We start from the raw sequence: 16,890 nt of genomic DNA, 5'->3' as shown, positions 1-16,890 counted from the left end.
AGGTGAGAGGAGGTGAACTTTGAAAGTGCGAATCAATCATCTTGTGTTTTGACTGTTTCATCTGTTTTTTAAAGAGCAGGGAATGAATGACTTGTTTGAAGCAGACAATGGTACTGTAATTTCTTTAGCTATATATATAATGGTGTCATGAATATGCATCTTTGGAGATTAAAGAAAGCCCTTTTTCAGACTCCGACATACAAAACTCTGAATTTGATTATTTAAATCATAGTAAATTATCAGCACAATTATCACACAGACAAAACAAGTAGATTATTATTCTGTGCGATTCTCATTTAAATGAATGGGGGAGAAACAAAAGAAAGAGGAAAACCATCTTAACCTTCAAAACGAGCTCCCAATCTATCCCCTCTTCTCCTTCAGTGTTCATCCCTTTCTTGCAAGGTGACAAGTCTTTTGTCCCCCAGTGCCCAGCTCCTCTCTTCTTTCCTGAACATCCAGTTAAAATATCAGCAGAGCCCACCCAGTGTGGGTGCCACGGGACTGCTTGGCGTGCTGCTTGCTGCCAGCACCCACACCTTTCTGCACGGCACAGGTGCACACCACAACCACCTGTGAGGTGGGCAGTACGAAGCCAGTTCACACTCGCCGTGGCCTTCACGGGGCATTACTCAGTGAAGTGCCACCAGGCAGGGCAGGGGGTGCCCCCATGCATCCTCTTCCTCCCCCTCATCCTCTTGAACCCGCATCAGGGAGCAGAGGCAGCGCTAAGGGTGCAGTGCATTGCCTAAATGCACGGCTGTGTGACCGAGGTCAGCACTTTCATTACCTGTAGGATTAATCTAATACCTGCCTGCGGGAATGCTCATGGGATTCATTATGCACCTCGGGTGCTGTGCGTGATACCCCGTGAACTGCCTCTCCTCTGGGACACTTCCCTTGCCGTGCTGCTGCCTCCTACACCCCTGCTGCTCACAGGGAGGCTCGGTGACACAAATGAGCAAGATTTTCCCCTTGCCATGACAAGCTGACAGCCCGCAGCACCTGTCCCCTCGCCCCAGAATTAGCCCCAGCCGGAGGAGGTCTCAGCGCCGTGGCATCTCTGCTGCTTTCCCAGCGGAACAAACGGAGAGAACCGGAGCAATGGGCGTGGAGATGAGAAGTCACCTGTCTCACTGGAGGTGAGTTATCTCAAATCCTTCCACAGCAAGCGGGAAGTATTTTTCTGTTGTGTCGGGAGCAGCAGGAGCATATAGATATCGACCACCTTTAACATTTCTGTAGATCCTAATCTAAACTAATCTAGTGCAAAGGAACATTAAAGGAGGCTCTCTGAAATGTTATATGTACGATAGGAGATAAAACCTGTCAGGATGCACTCTGGGTTACCATTTAGTGTGATGCAGAAGGCGGTGTGCTGTCATTGCTCATCTTCCACGCCACTTTACGGTGTTTGCATGCACAATGTGAAAGCTCAGAGGGACACATTTTAATTTGAGCTTTATGGTGTGTAAGGTTGAAGCCTCATAATGTTAAAAAAGGGAGTCATAAATAACGACAGCTGCCCACTGCATACGAGAAAACCCACAGCACTTCATACAGCCCTCCGGGACAGCTGAAGGTGAGCAAACACAGCCAAAGTTTGCCAGCCTCACCTGCTGCCTTCCCACTGCCACCTCTGCGGCTGCACTGGAGTTCCCACTTTGTGCTGGTGGGTGGGAACTGGCCCGTTTCTGAAGGCTTTATAGGCCTGGAGACAGGAGGGGAGGAAATATTTTGACCACGGTAATTTGTCTGAAATCCTCATGGTTGATTTGTTCCCAATATGTGTTTGCTATAACTTTTGGCGCTGCATTCAACCAAGCCCAGCCATGGACACACAAAATCACATAAAACCAAGACAGAGCAAACCCTTCTGAGTTCTTCCAAAACTCTTCCCCCAGTGCCCAGAACTGAATGCCCCTGTGCGTGCTGATGCACGACTGCCTGCCTGGTGGAGAAACTGCCTTCATTACAATGCGAAGGTCACGGGCTCAAATTCTCTTAAGCTGATATTGTTGTTAAAATTCCTATTAACTTTTCTTTACATCAAAGCAATTATAAGTGAACTTATTCCTGTTATTTGCCTAAAGCAAAAAAAAAAAAAAAACAAACAAACAGCAAAGCTGCCAAACAGCAGCAGCAGCTTTCTTTTTCTCATTCAAGAAAAAAAAAAAAAAAAAAGAACAGAAGAAATGATCAACATTAGATATGGCAAGCTTATTAACAAGTCCATTAGCAAATTCATTTTGCTGATTAAATTCAATAATATGCATTCAATAGAAGCAGCAAGATAACCGTAGAAGCCAGTTCCTGCAGCACATTGCTTCATGCAGCAGGTTGGACAGAGCAGTGCCCTTGGACCAGCCCCAAACTGGGACGTGCTGGGGCACTCACAGGGAGGCTGTGGGCAGCGGTGGCACCCTGCGGGCAGCAGGGCAGCTCCGCTTCTTCTGGCATTGGTGTAAGCAACGTACTGGGGCTGCACATTGGGCATTAATGCCCCAGCATTAGGAAATGGCAGGCATAATTTCACGTTCCTAGATGCTCCCATGGGATGTGGGTGGGAGAACTGCTGCCCTAGCCAAGGCTCCGGGTGCTGGGAGCAGTTACATTAATGCAGCACGGCCAAAGATTGTCCCACTCGTGTGCCAATGGTGGGTAAGGAACTTAAACTGTCGGCTCTGTATGACATTAGGTGTGTGCCCTCACAGGTACCTGTCTGCCAGGAAAAACGATGCTGGTCTGCGCTGGGACCCGTGTGCAGTTCTTTAGTCTGGAGCTTGTTTGTCGACAAGTTTGGTGCCATCCGTCTTCGGCTTCTAATTGGCCATTTCTGTCGCTTTCCATTATTGGGTGGCTGACGGTAAGTGCCTCATTCTGAAAGCAGAGGACTAATAAATAACTTAATTTCAAGCACACTTCAGTGGTTTAAGGCATGTTAAAAATGAGAACTTCAAATCATCCACCTGAGCATTTGGAGTCGTGTCCACCTAAATGGCTCCTCCGCTTTACCGCTCTGATGGATTGCTGCAGGTACACCTGCATTGCATGCAACAAAACAGAATTCATTCCCAGGACATAAAATATCCCTATGTCCTAAATTTTAAATCTTTAAAAGCCCATATATTTATAATAATTGACATTCTGCATTCCAGTGAGACTTGGTGCTTTCAGAGCTTCCCAGTCAACACTTTCCCGACATTTCAGTTGGTTTTCAATGGGTCCCTGCACTGAGTAATTGCAGGGTGTATGTGTGGTTCTGTCTTTAACAGAGGGGAGAAACTGAGGCAGCGTGCAGACAAGAAAAGTGTTGGATGACCACTTGGCTTGCCAGCCGCCCTGTGCCGTGCCATGCCTGCTCCCAGGGCACCCAGTGCTGTGCTCCAGTGCCCATGCACAGCCCCCACCTACAGGGATCATCCATGCTGACAACCAGGCTGGACAGACAGACACATGCCCCCATTTACAATCCTTCATGTGAATATGGCATAAAATAGGAAGTGCTGACATTAAATCAGCTGTGAGCGTGAACACGGACGTTTTCTGCACATGCCTTCTGTAGTGCTGTCAGATAACAATGTGTTTTCCAGGGATTGCTTTATGATGAACTTATTATTGTTATTACAAGTGCTCTCTGCTTCATTCTGGGAATGACTTCAAACATATTTGAGGTTCAGTTCCTTTAGCAATTTCAGCCCTAACAGTTTTCATCAGTGATCTGTGCACTGTAAATAACATGGGGGGAAAAAAAATAAAAAACATTTCTCAAAAAGGGTAATTTCTGGACTTCTCCCTGGCTGAAACTCCAGCAGCAATAAGCATATTTGCATTATATCAGCAGTCTTGCACCACAGCTATCTGCTCGGCAGAGTGCTCGTATTTACAGTGCACATGGTGCTGCCTGTTGTCAAACTCATGAACAAACTCAATGACCCAAAAAACTGGGAAATGTATGAACTGGAATAAAATGAGGATGAGAGGAACGTGCATGAGGTTATCACAGGCAGCAGGATTCCAGTGCAAACAGCGACACCGCCCCTGCCTCCCACCCAACCTGCTGTTCCCTGCCACCTGCAGCGTTCACAACTTTGTGCTTGTTTCCTGATCCCTGAGTTCTTGGTGAAGACAAGCACATGAATCTCACCTTGCACCGGGGAGATCTCCCAGCGCTGGCTGCTCGTTGCCTGTCCACATTGCAGCTGTCCTGGGGTCGCACCTCCTGCATGAAGGATGGCCGCTGAGGAGCGCAGGTCAGTGAGGAGGTGGCGACGTCTGACACCGGTGTTCAAGCAAGAAACTGCAAACTTGGTTAAAAAAATCACCAGGCTGCTCCTTGTGCATTTTTCATTCCAGCTAAGTGCTTCTCCTCCCGCAGCCCCCTCCTGGTGTGTGCTGTGGCCAGCTCAGGGCTGGGAGGTGAGATGTCGGGGCAGCCTGCTTCACCTTTGCCTGGGGCTCAGCAGCCGTTTACCCTCGTGCAAGGTTTGTTCTGCAGAGCAGCCCAATAGCGAGGTTATAAAGGAGCTCAAGAACTGCCTCACTCACTGTGCCGAGCCCCAGCCCCTGCTTTTTGGAGGCAGCCCAAGTTGCAGCGGGCACCCATGGGTGATGCCTGCACCATGGGGGCAGCCGTGGAGGTGTCAGGGCCAGGGGTCCCATCCCACACGCCCCAAGGCATTGCAGCACAGGTTGTGCCCACACCCCACATTATTTTCTTGTCTTTGTTCGTCCTGAAAGGATTACTCCATCCATGTCTCAGGATTTTGTTAGAAGATGAAATACAGTATTGAATTCAATCAAGAAAAAGTGTGATTTTAATTTAGAAGCTTTGTTTTCCACTCTCTTTAAAAATATCTATTTTCCCAACCTTTAAATGTTTCCTTAGGTAATACTAGTGTACATAACAATATGCCGTAATGGTTCCCCACGCTTTTAGACGAAGATGGCTTTATATTGAGAGATATTTCAGTTCACTGAGTAGAATATTAGAGTCTATAGAGCTTTGATAGGAGAAGGGCGATAAAGATATATTAAGTTATTCTGCGAGTAAATGATAAAACTGCAGAGAATTAACACTGTTTGTGCTAGGCTGTCAAATTTCTAATTTTCTTTTCTGCTCATATTCATTCATCAGGAAACACATAACATTTGTGAAAGGACTGCAGTGTCAGTCATTTTGGTCTAGGAACGTTCACCCTCCTGCCTATAAGGGTTACACACCTTCTTTTACATCTGAGAAATGGAAAATTTCTTAAACGCAATTTAATTTTTGTTTTCTAGAGGATAGTTTACACAATCTATAAATAATTGCTATTTCTGCCTCTAATTTCTGCTAATGCCTTTTGCACTACTTCAGAGACCAGCGGAAATCCCAAGGAGAGAGATGTGAACAATTCCCTAATTTGGGGGAAAGAGGGGAAGAAAAAGAGTGAAGAAAATGATAGCATCGTACACTGTTATACTGTACTGCTGATAAGAATACTCCACAGGTGCCAGATGATGAGGAAAGCTGACACAGCCCCACAGGTGTCCGGGGATTTGGGCAGTCCCTGCTGTGCCCAGCTCCCCAGCAGCCTTCCCCAGCTGCACCTCTCGCAGCAGAGAGGCTCTGCCCGAGATTTTGTAGGTGACAACTGCACCTCATCACCTCCCGGAGACAGGATGATGAAGAACAATGAAATGGGGATCTTCCAGCCTGCCTGGGACTTCATCAGGATGACAATTCTTGACATTCAGTGCTTGGAACACCGAGGGGTTGGATAGAGCAGTCCTGGATAAAAATAAATAAATAAAATTTAAAAAAGGAAAGAAAAAGAAAAGGAAATGAAAAAAAAAAAAAAAAAAAAAGGAAAGAAAAAAAAAAGAAATGGAAAAAAAAAAAAAAGAGTTGGGATTCTTCTTTCTTCTCTTTTCCAGCTGTCTGAGAGTGGAATCACCAGGAGAAAATACCTTGAGGGAGCTCCCGCATCCAGATTTACTTCTGCAGGCTGGATGGAGCTGGGTTTCAGAGCAGATCGTGCCTTAGCACTGGAGCTTGGGCTCCCTGGCACAGGAGGAACAGCTGCAGCGAAGCATGCCAGCCCTGGGAAGCAGGACGCTGCAGACACGGCATCTGCTGCCAGCCAGGCTGCCTGCTCCCCGGGGACACAGGGGTCAGCTGTGGGCAGCGCCCCTTCTTCAGTGGCTTCTCATTTACTCTTCAGACCAAATAGATGGCAATGACACTGCTGTTACTCTGTTGGGTTGAAGTGGAAATGGTAAACGGAAAGGAAAATCTTTCCATTTAACTTCACATCAGCATTTTCCCTGACATGCCAGCCCTAGGGTGTGTGTAGCACGGGATGATGCTGGGAGGAACTGAAAACACAAGCCAAGGTATGGCTAAAAAGCAAAGTATTGTCAAATATCTTCACTCAATACCCTTCTTACTGAACGTATGGTCATGGACTAAATTTGTAAGTAACAAAACGACATGCTAAAAGATAAACAATTAAAAGAATAATGATACGATCTGCCTTTCTAAAAGAGAAAACCATTACAGATGGCTGTGAACAACGATTGTAAATTAGATCATTTGTGTATTCATTTATATTCCTAATGTGCCTACAACTTTAATACTCGATAAATAATAATGAAGGTGCTTTAAACTCCCGGATTTTTTTCCCTGCCCCAGTGGCTTGTGGCTGTTTGATTGCATTACAGAGCCCTAATATCGCTATTTACACAAGACTGACTTGCAGTTTATGTAAGATCAAGGCTTTTAGTCCTATTCCTTTGTGAGCTCCTCAAGCAAGGAGCTGAGCTGGATTTTCACCAGTCCCTGCCCAGCAGTTCAGTAGCTGTTACAGCTGGCAAAGCAGGGAGGCAAACCGCAGCACAATGACTGATTCTGCTTTGGATTCTGCCACGCTCATGGCCTGGAGGAGCTCAGCTGTGGCACCTGAGCGAGGAATTGCACTCGCAATTATGCTGCAAAACCTTGGAGCACACGGGCAGAGCTCGGGGCAGTGCTGGTGCAGCTGGGTGTGCAGCCACCTCCTCCTCCTCCTGGCATGCCTTGGCCACCCAACTCTTCCTCTCACATTTGGGTGGCCACAATTGGGTGTATGAGGGTGTGCGTATGGAATAATATGCAGCGAGGACAGCTCATTTACAGAGGAAAAATAATGCCGAAAAGGTCAGAAGTCCTGGTAGTGAAATATTAGATAACAGACTATTCAAATGAACCAAATTATCAGGAAAAAAAAAAAAAAAAAAGAAAAGAAAAAAAAAAAGAAACAGAAGAATATGGAAATCAGAAGCTCTGACCTTTAAAAAATGTGCATTTTGCAATGCCAAAATAAAGCCACGTGGGAGGACCTGGCCTCCAGTTTCAACAAGATTAAATATTTTGCCATTGAACAGATTATTGTGATTTACTGGCATAAATTCAGTCTGTCTGTTTACCTTTTTGCTGGTTGAATGCAGCATGCATAACATTAGAACAAGGCCTGAGACTTAAAAATAAAGATAAAAAGATGGATTCATACATGAGCTGCATGTTCCACGGACTGCTTAATGCTGGAGGCAAACAGCATAGAAAGAAATCCTCAAAGTTAGTAACAAATCAACACGTCACTTTTAATCTGTGCTTTAATAAGTTATGCAGAAAAGTCTGCAGTTTCTGTCAAAACAGAGAATAAATCTCTTTTATAAATCAAATCTGTACGGCTGTCTGCATCAAGTTAAAAACTAGGTGATCAATAGGTTTTCAGCAGCACGCCAAACAAATATCATCCCGGTGTTATAATTGATATAAATGGCACAAGCACACATCTGTCACACTGCCTTTCGGCAGCGGGAGGCATGTGGCAGAGCAAGGAGCTGGTGGGTTCATGCATGGGGTCTCCAGCAGCCTGTGAGCAAGACAGAGCCCTGCCAGTGCCAAGGCTCAGCCCCACGGGGCTGCAGCCTCAGCAGAGAGCAGCAGGGGACTCCACACACCCCCACCATGTCCAGCATCCACCACCAGCCTCGTGAGAGGGAGTTTATTTAAGAATAAGCATTGGCCTGTCCAAGGAGAAGCAGCATCAGAAGGTGGATAACATGGATATCTTAGGAGATGGTAAATATGCTTCCTATATTAGTAAGAAACATTTCATAACACTTCGGGAAGGAGTGGCACCGTGAGTGCATAGCGTAACGGTGTGCCAAACAGCACCTGAAACACCCAATTCCTTCTGCTGCTCCAGCAAAGGCTTTGCTGATTTTACTGTTCCTGGCTGCCCGTGCAAATTCCCCATCTCAGCTTGAGCATCCCACAAGGGACTGGGACCCGCTGCCAGCAGGCTCCCGCTGTCCTGCGGAAAGCTTTCTCCCCAAACGGGTGTGACAAGCAGGTCGGGTAGCACCCACCTGGCTAACACAAACCCTGTGACTTTTTTTTTAAAGTGGAAGAAAATCCAATCTTAAGGATTCAACTAACTTTAGCAGAAATAGGACAAGTCAGCGACAAGACTGACTGCCAGCTGTGAGTGGAGCAACCCAGAGAATAATGTAGTAGACTGAGAAAAAGTGACGGATTCAGAACTAGTACTTTGAAAGGTTTAAATTTAATACTTGTAGCATCATAGCATTAAAATAATAACGATATTTTACATTATTATAATTATAAAATAATTGGTACTATTGAAATATTACTTTTTTTTTTTTTTTTTTACACGCTGATTTATCCCAAAATTTCTCTACAATTAACACTGTATAATAATTACATCATTGGTAAGGAAAAATAAGGCACTGTTCCATCTTTTCCCAAATCTGTGCATGGGGGGTGGGGGCAGAGAGGGGAGGAAAGCTGTTTAGAAGTATAAAACTATCATTTTGGGGAATGTGACTATAAATGAGGTAAGTTTTTGCCTTGGTGTGTTTTTTGAGCAGAAAACAATTTCCACGTGTAATTCCAACCACTGTTTGCTTGTGGCTGAAGTTGGAGAACTGGAGAAGTGCACCGGGCAAGGTGTGCTTCCCTCACCCACCACGAGTACTGCAAGTGGCTGCATTCCCAGCTCCACTTCAGTTTGTATGAGGAAAAAATGAATAAACACCAAATATAATAAAAGTATTTCCAGGATAACTGCGGGTTCATGGGCCTGATCCAAGGTAAACAAGTGAGACAAAAGTCCTTTCACCAGGACGTTGGACCTGGTCACAGATGGATGCCAGACAGATGAATACAGGGAGAAGGAGGGCTGCTAAAATCACCATCCATGCTCAGCGAGCTCCCTAGGGCCAAACTCAGCTTTCATCAGCAATAACAGGGCCTTGTCCATGGGGTTCAGATGGGGGATGCCCCAAAGCACTGCTGTCCTGTCCCTGTCCGTGTCTCTGCCGGGGCTCTGTCCCTGCCACCCGCGATGCTGAGGCTGCGGTCCCTAACACAGGAAAAGCAGCAAAGAGAAAATTTCCTCGTTGGGCTGCAGAAAATCAGTCACAGTGGCAAGAAAAAGGTGAAAAGCGCTATGCTGCTTAAGTTACCTGATTCTCTGGAAAAAGCCGCTGTAGAAATCCCCCGGCTCTGTAATCGTGATGGATGGCAGCGCACTTGGTGAGTAATCCCTGTGCAAGGTGCCGAAGCCCTTCAGCTAATACCGGTGTCTGTGCTTGACTAGTTCATTTCTTTCCTCCCCACCATCCTCTTTTTTTTTTTTTTTTGAAACTACAAATCAATTTTTGGTTATTTATTTGTTATTTCATATTTATCCAAGAAAGAAATATTTCTTCCCTAAAGCAAATCAAGGATAGAATAACAATCTGAGAAAGGTCAGCATCTATCCCGTTTGTTAATTGAATCTGTCTTCAGAGCCACAGTGCCAATACTTCAAGGGCAAGAAAGGGCAGGGATATAATAATAATCAGAGCAAATGTCTTTGTACGAACTGGAATTGATAGCGGATAAGCTCAAGACAAGTGCGGCCCAAGCTTCAAATCTTCTCTAAAGAAACCATCAGTCCTTGGAAATTTTGTCATTTTTCTCAAGGTAAATGGTTCCACGAGGCTGTAATCCTCTGTGGCTGGTCCCAGGGGTGTAAATTATCCTTAATCCTCAGATATTTACAGCCTGCTCAACTCCCCACCAAAAGATCTTCTATTTTACTAAAATTGCTCTGTACTGTTTTCATGTACATAAAATACTTCATATTCGTGTTTGGACTGGTCTGCCAGAGTATCTCTGAGGGAAGAAAGGGGGAGAAAGCATCTGGTCCGAGCAAGCTGTGAAGTCACAGCAAAGGAGCCCCAGCAGACGGTGTAACACAGCTCAGCTTTTTGCTGCCGCGACACTTGGCTAAGCATCACGGCTACACACCATTTCTGAACTTCACAGCATTTCCAGCACCTAGCAATTAAAGCTTCAGGAGAAAACGCATTTCCATAATTTTTGCAGCTGGGACATTATGGATGTCACTCACTGAAGCCAGGAGGCTGAGGAGGGGGGAGCTCAGTGGGACAACCTGGGGGCTCCCAGGCAGGAGGGAGAAGAAATGGGCTTTTGGTGATTTATTTTGGGCTGCTGGATGTGCAGAGGGACCAGAGGTCCCTTAGCCTTCATTTCTTCTGACCCATTTTTGCTGAAAAAGAACTTGAGAGATCTTTGCAAAGCAGAACACTTAATCAACTCAGAAATTAGCAGTCCTGGGCTCACGGCAGAAGAGTTGTGCTTCTCAGTTAAGTCTCTAAGTCTGACAAACTTTCGCTAGAGTCAACACAAGTGATTTGGGGATGTTGTTGACAAAAGAATTTGATTATTTGGGGGATATCAAGGGATTTTTGATATTAATTTATTTGGACAAGTTATTACTGTTAGAGACTCGGAGCTGAAAACATCTCATAAACAATCTGAGCCAGTTAAATGAAATTCATTGGTGGGAAGACATCACTCCTGTTCATAACTTGTTGAAGGACAGCTACCGGATTAAGATAATTCTTGTGAAACAAATACATTAATCCTGTAAAAAGGAAAAAGAACATAAACATTTTCCTTTTGTTTTATTCAGTAAGGGTGTTCACGGCTGACTGACTTCTTGCATAACAATTAAATGTTTGTTTTAGAGAAATGAGCAGGGCCTGTAGGTAAGAAATCAGATAAACGCATGGCTGCTCACGAGGCTCACAACAGCCTCCCCATCCCCGGCTTGTCTCAAGGAGCCAGCTTCATGACACATTCAGCTGCCTGGAACACGGGGTGGTGGCAACCTCCAAAATCCCAGCCTGCTGAGCCCTTCGAATCGCAGTGACTATACAAATGGTTTTAAATGTGAAACTATTTTAAAACACGTTTTTGCACTAAAACACTTTCTAATGCTGTTTATGCATAAGGCATATGTCATTTAGCTTTCAAATACCCAATGACCTGTATTTACTCAGGTTTATAAGTTTCTTGTTTTCCATTAAATGAGGTGCTTAATTCTGTTTGTCCATTTCTACTACTAAATTTTCACCTAATTATTGCAACTATATAAAAAAAAAAAAAAGCACTCCTTTCCTGTTTTCTGTTGTGCATCACTAAGATGATACACACATCCCAAATATGCTTCATAAAGACGCAGGGGAAAATGATATTTACATCTAGATACACACATCCCAAATATGCTTCGTGAAGATGCAGGGGAAAATGTTATTTACATCTATAATTTGCTTTTCTGTAAGACCTGACAGGCATTTTGCACCTTTTTTTTCCTGAAGAAGCCATTGACAAAAGCTTTCCTACAATGCTAGTACATCATTCTGGGGGTAAATCAGAGTTTCTATGCCTCTGGATCTTATTTGCAATATCTTGATCAAAAAATATTAAATATGTCATCAGTCAGACTCTTACCTTCACTTACCCATTTACAGCTGTGGATTTCTGTTATTAAGCCAGTTTTAGGGATCTCCTCCCCACCTTTGTTTTTCCACAGCCTTCCATATATATGTGGCTACTTAGCTTTAACCACAGTGTTTTAAGAAGCAATCAGGTGAACAGAGGCCAGGTGAAATTCATCATCAGTGCCATCAGCACCTCTCCTGAAGGCAGCATTGTTGGGGGCTGGGGCTTACAGCAAGGTGTCAGTGCCCACCCAGCACTTACACAAACGGCTTTCTTCTGGGTCCAATCCTCCCCAGCCACCAGGAAACACTTTTGAGAAATCTTTAACCAAAATAATGTAAAGCAAGGGAAAAAAAAAGTAATAATGATAGCATATAATAATATGATTCTTTTCAGTTTCATTATCATACCAGCTCTTAATTCAGAGCTGTTCCCCTTCCAACCAAAAGTGCCACGATCTCTGGATTGACTGAGGGTGAGAAACAGTGCTTAAAACAGTTTAGGTTTAAAAATAGGAATTAAAAAAAATAAAAGAAAATTAAGTTTGGAATACACGGAGATGGAAACAGTATGAAAACAAGGGAAGAACAACTACTGTGAGTTTCCATGCTGGTTAGGCAAAATCACGGTTTCCTCGGGGTTCCTTCTCATCACTGGTTTTACAGCAGCTTAATTCAGTAGCGTCCATGAAGTTTTCCAAGTTTTTGCATACTGCATTTGAGAACAGCCCTAGATGTTGTGTTCCCTGTGTGTGCACTAACCTGAAGCTCATCCTTCGAACTCCACCTGTTGGGTTTGGGGGGTGAATGCTCACAGTTGGAATGCACATTAGTAGAAAAATGTGAAAACCCGGCCCCGCGGCTGCCTGCCCAGATGTGTGTGTACGCGCCAGGCTCTAACACCACAGCAGTGCTGCTGCCATGGACTTGCTGCACGTTCCAACATGAGGCTGCTTTGCAGCCAAGCCAAATAAAAACCTATTGTTGTTTTATTGTATTATTACCGCATTGTTATGACAGCTTTAGTGTCTTAAATCAATAAAACCAGTTGTTTAGAAATCAATGTGGAATGGAGTAATATACTCGACTGAAATTAAAATAAAACTAATTGAAACCACTGCTGAGCACAAACATTAAAGAAAAAAAAAATGTTGTATAAGGTGGGGGAGCAGCTCCCTCCTCGAGCAAAGTCCCATCCAATTTGCCTGCATGCAATACAAAACCACTGCTCCTGCCAGGATAGCCTTTGTCTGAACCAGCAGTGAGCCTAGAAATGAAATCGCTCCTTTCAATAGGCTCCCGAATTGATAGCACTGTCTCTCCAACGAGCAGGAACACAGCATTAAGGTCTATATGAGTTTCACTGCAGTCAACACATAAACAAGAGAAGTACTCAGACGCTCTTTATTACAAATATCTGCAGGTAAAATGTAATCTTCCAAAACAGTTTGGCCTCCAGGAGCAAAACGAAGAAGACACACTGTGGTGCTTTGATGATGACGGTTCCCTTCTGACAATAAAAGAGCCCATCATGGATCTGTACTGTCAGAGTCGCTGATCTCAGACCGGGCGCGCAGGTCGGTGCGTGCAGTCCCGAGGTGGGGATTGATGTGCTCGTGGCATTTGCATGATGAGTAAAAACAGGGTCCTTTGAACAGGAACAGCTGAGCTTCTGAGTTTCCTTTTTAAAGAACTGTGCTGTTAAGGAGAAAAAGGTTGATGCTGGTGTGCGTATTTTAATTGCTTAAAGTTGTTTCTCTTAAAACATATCAAGGACATGAAGTAGGTACAAATATATATATATAAAATAAAGGGAGACCTGAATTGAAAACTAGCCACAACCACCACTGAAAGAGCTGTTTGAAATACAAAACAAACACCATTTTCTTTAAAAATGATGATGATCACACAGGCTAATGTGTTCTCCTAACACTGCATTTGAGTTTTCTGAGCTTCGGCTGGGCATTTACGCATTGCTAGCAAGGTGAAGGAAGAGTAAACAGATAAAAATGTTCAGAGTCCAACAGACAAATAGACCAAATGAATATGGTTTTGCACTTTTTAGATAATGATCTTTTTCTTAGTAACGGTTTAATGTAGCCTAGAGGTCATATGCTTCCATTTCAACTCAATTCTTTCTATTGTAGGGCATAAAAATGATCTATTGACTTCACACAGCATCAGGTCTAACACGCAGGGCTAATGGCACATTGATGAATCGTTAATGCTTTTTCTATTGTCATCTTGACAGTTCCCCAGGAGCTGTTTTCAATGTCAAGCTTTTCCTGGGTTTTGTGAAATATCTTTATTCTGTATTAAGAAGATGCATTGCGTCTGATTCTCCCCATCCATTATGCAGGCAGTGCTCCCAGACAGTAAGAATACTATTTGTTTTGTGTGCCATTAATAATTAGGGATTACCTGAAAGGCCAAGGTAGCGTATTTTGAAAGCTGTGAAAAGGAGTTCACTGCGCACGCCCAACGTGCACGCACATTTCCAAAGCACAGACCAGATGGAGGCAGACATTTTAGCCAAAATAAAGAATATAGTGTTCCCCGAAAATGTGGCAAAATCTGTCAGCTCTGCTCAGGCACAAAGCCCTGTACGGGCTGGAGCACTTCAGCTGCGGCTGATTAAGAAACACAACATTTGACTTTGTCCAGTGAAGAACAGAGTGCACGCGGCATCCACCAATGCTCCCATTAAAGCTGTAGTGCTAATTAAACTAATTACGCACATGAGGCTGGCAATGGCAAATTGCTGGAACCTCACAGCAAAAAGAGCCTCACATAATTCAAAGGGGCAATGATATTTAAGCATAAAATTGCTGGGGAAAAAAATATGGAAATGAAATGTAGCAATCCATTAGCAAAAATTATACCCCCTTAAAGCAAGACTTGTTTAATGTCAGGTTGATAATTTATCAATTGTATAAATGTAACACAAAAGTTGCTCTGTCAGCAGTGGAGTTCCTAAACATCTCTCTACTGAGATCCCTTATCTCCAGGATGCTGAATAACTGCTTTAGTTGACAAGAGCACATCCTCTTTTGGTGAGTAGATCTATGTATTATGTGGTAGTGGACAGGAAAATACAATAAAAAATGTGATGTCACCAAAAGGACAGTTATGCTTGAAAGAAGTATAAAAGCTACACAACCAAAATACAGAGGCATTTTAGAAATGCATACTATTAATTTGCTGTCAGTGCTACACATCCTTGAGTCCATCTCTATCTCCAGGAAGGGAACGTGCACCGGTACCACCACTGAAACTACATGGGAAATACGTTTGTTCCTTTGTGCTGTGACATGCGAGCATGGGCATTTCTGTAAAGCTACACAAAAATCTGCGTCTGGGTAGATGCTTTCACCAAAATCCTGTTCGCTTACCATGCTGGTGATGGATTAGAGTCACACCAAGCACAGAAATTACTCTCGTACAGAGTAGCTCCATCAGTTACAAACCACAATTCACCTGTTTTCCCTCAGTTCTATTAGTTCAAGCACACCCTCATTTCACTTCAATTAATGTCAACGTTATATATTTCCTAATGACTGTAATGTATCGGTGTTTCCTCTGTAATGTAAAGGCACATTTGTTTTTGCAAAGAAGAGTGTGGTTTTACACTGTTTTATATTCATGTATATCACTGAAATTTATATCGCACAGAGGAAATTTCCATTTTGCTACTGTTAACAAGCTGTTTTCTGTTTATAAGAACGTCTGCAAAGGAAGCCAGAGTTAAGAACAAGCATGCACAGTTTAGAAAAACTTCATACAAGTTTGCTGTCAATCCCCGTTGGTTCCCACTTACCTCACAAGCCTCCATGCGTCAGGTCTGGGCTCCAGAACTGTCCCCAGCCACCCCTGGGTGCCCATGGGCATGCAGCAAACCCAATGCCCACTGCATTTCCATTGATGTGACTGGTGTGGGATTGGAGCATTTAGGCAGATGTGATCGGCATCACCTCCTTCACCGGGGAGCTCTGGCAGTGGGATTTGCATGGATATTTGCAATCTCAACGTGAACATCCCTGGTAAAACCCGAGAAACGTGGGCCCTGGAATTCAGTTACGAGGTGCAGTAGCAGTACATCACTGTCATGCTTTATATTATGGCCTAGGAAAACTGTTGTGTTAAGCACTAACCAGGGACTGGACAATTATTTTTCAAGCGATATAAGCCCTGACAGCTTTAGCAACGGTGCTATACGCCAGCGTTGTAATAAAAGGCCCATCAAGCACCTCTGATATGTATATCTATTAGGTGAATGTATAAGTAATGCTGCACACACGCGCGGCACTGCATCTGTTCAATTAGGCACTGACAGGCTGATAACGAGGTGATGTGAGCCTCTCCCACGTGCTTTGCGTTGCCAGAGTCTGAGAGGGCCCAGTCAGACGCAGCACCACCGCTGGAATTCCAGATGTTCCCAGATGTGCAGTCCTTGCAGTGAAAAACCATCCCTTTCCTTAAAAATGTGGAGTTTAATTCCAGCCACTTCGGTGATGTGAGCCTGCTCCTGGCCGGTGAAGTTCCACCTTGGACAAACATCTCAGCCAAGTCAGCAGCAGCTGGAAAGGAAAAGGGGAAATGATGAAAAAGCCGATAGCCCCTTTAAATAAGTGTAACAGCACCACCGGGCCTCGCCATAATGATCCCTACACTTGCAGGTTGTATTTTTTCCCCCTTTTCACAGCGATACATTAGGTTAAGCATAGCATAGATGACACTCAACAGGTTCCAAAAAGACAAATAAACAAAAATTCCCTTGTAGCCAATTTTTCTTTTTCCTATCAGGGAAAGCAAAGACAAGGCAGTCTGCTGGAAACAAAATTTCATCCTGGGTGTGTATGACTGCAAGAGTTTAAGGATATTTTGTAGTTATAACTGCGGAAGAAATTGCCCTGCTATCTTTCCATTTCTCCTTGACACGCATCCAAAAGAACATCAATATTTCTGTTAAGACATTGCTAGACTTGACTGCTGTGATGCTGCTATTATTCTTCCCTTTCCTTTAATTATTTTCTTCTGTATATAGCA

The 16,890-nt window shown here is 44.0% G+C and overlaps 2 long non-coding RNA genes across 2 annotated transcripts in view; both read right to left on the bottom strand.

Moving 5' to 3' along the window:
* Window positions 1-900: 900 nt before the first annotated feature.
* Window positions 901-11,938, bottom strand: LOC106018536 (uncharacterized). Its single transcript, XR_003493946.3, has 5 exons — window positions 11,855-11,938; window positions 5,456-5,773; window positions 4,148-4,307; window positions 2,970-3,042; window positions 901-2,880 (listed from the first exon to the last, which is right to left on the bottom strand). It is a non-coding gene; the product is annotated as an uncharacterized lncRNA (long non-coding RNA).
* A 1,140-nt stretch (window positions 11,939-13,078) lies between these two features.
* LOC113844036 (uncharacterized) overlaps window positions 13,079-16,890 on the bottom strand; it is a 72,964-nt gene continuing 69,152 nt past the window's right edge. The window contains exon 12 of the long non-coding RNA XR_011810192.1: window positions 13,079-16,421. This is a non-coding gene — a long non-coding RNA (uncharacterized lncRNA). The remainder of the gene's footprint in view (window positions 16,422-16,890) is intronic.

The sequence above is a fragment of the Anas platyrhynchos genome, chromosome 6 (genome assembly GCF_047663525.1).
Source record: "Anas platyrhynchos isolate ZD024472 breed Pekin duck chromosome 6, IASCAAS_PekinDuck_T2T, whole genome shotgun sequence".
Classification (NCBI taxonomy): domain Eukaryota; kingdom Metazoa; phylum Chordata; class Aves; order Anseriformes; family Anatidae; genus Anas; species Anas platyrhynchos.
Note: the sequence above shows the minus strand (reverse complement) of the source record. Positions and strands in the feature narration are given on the sequence as shown.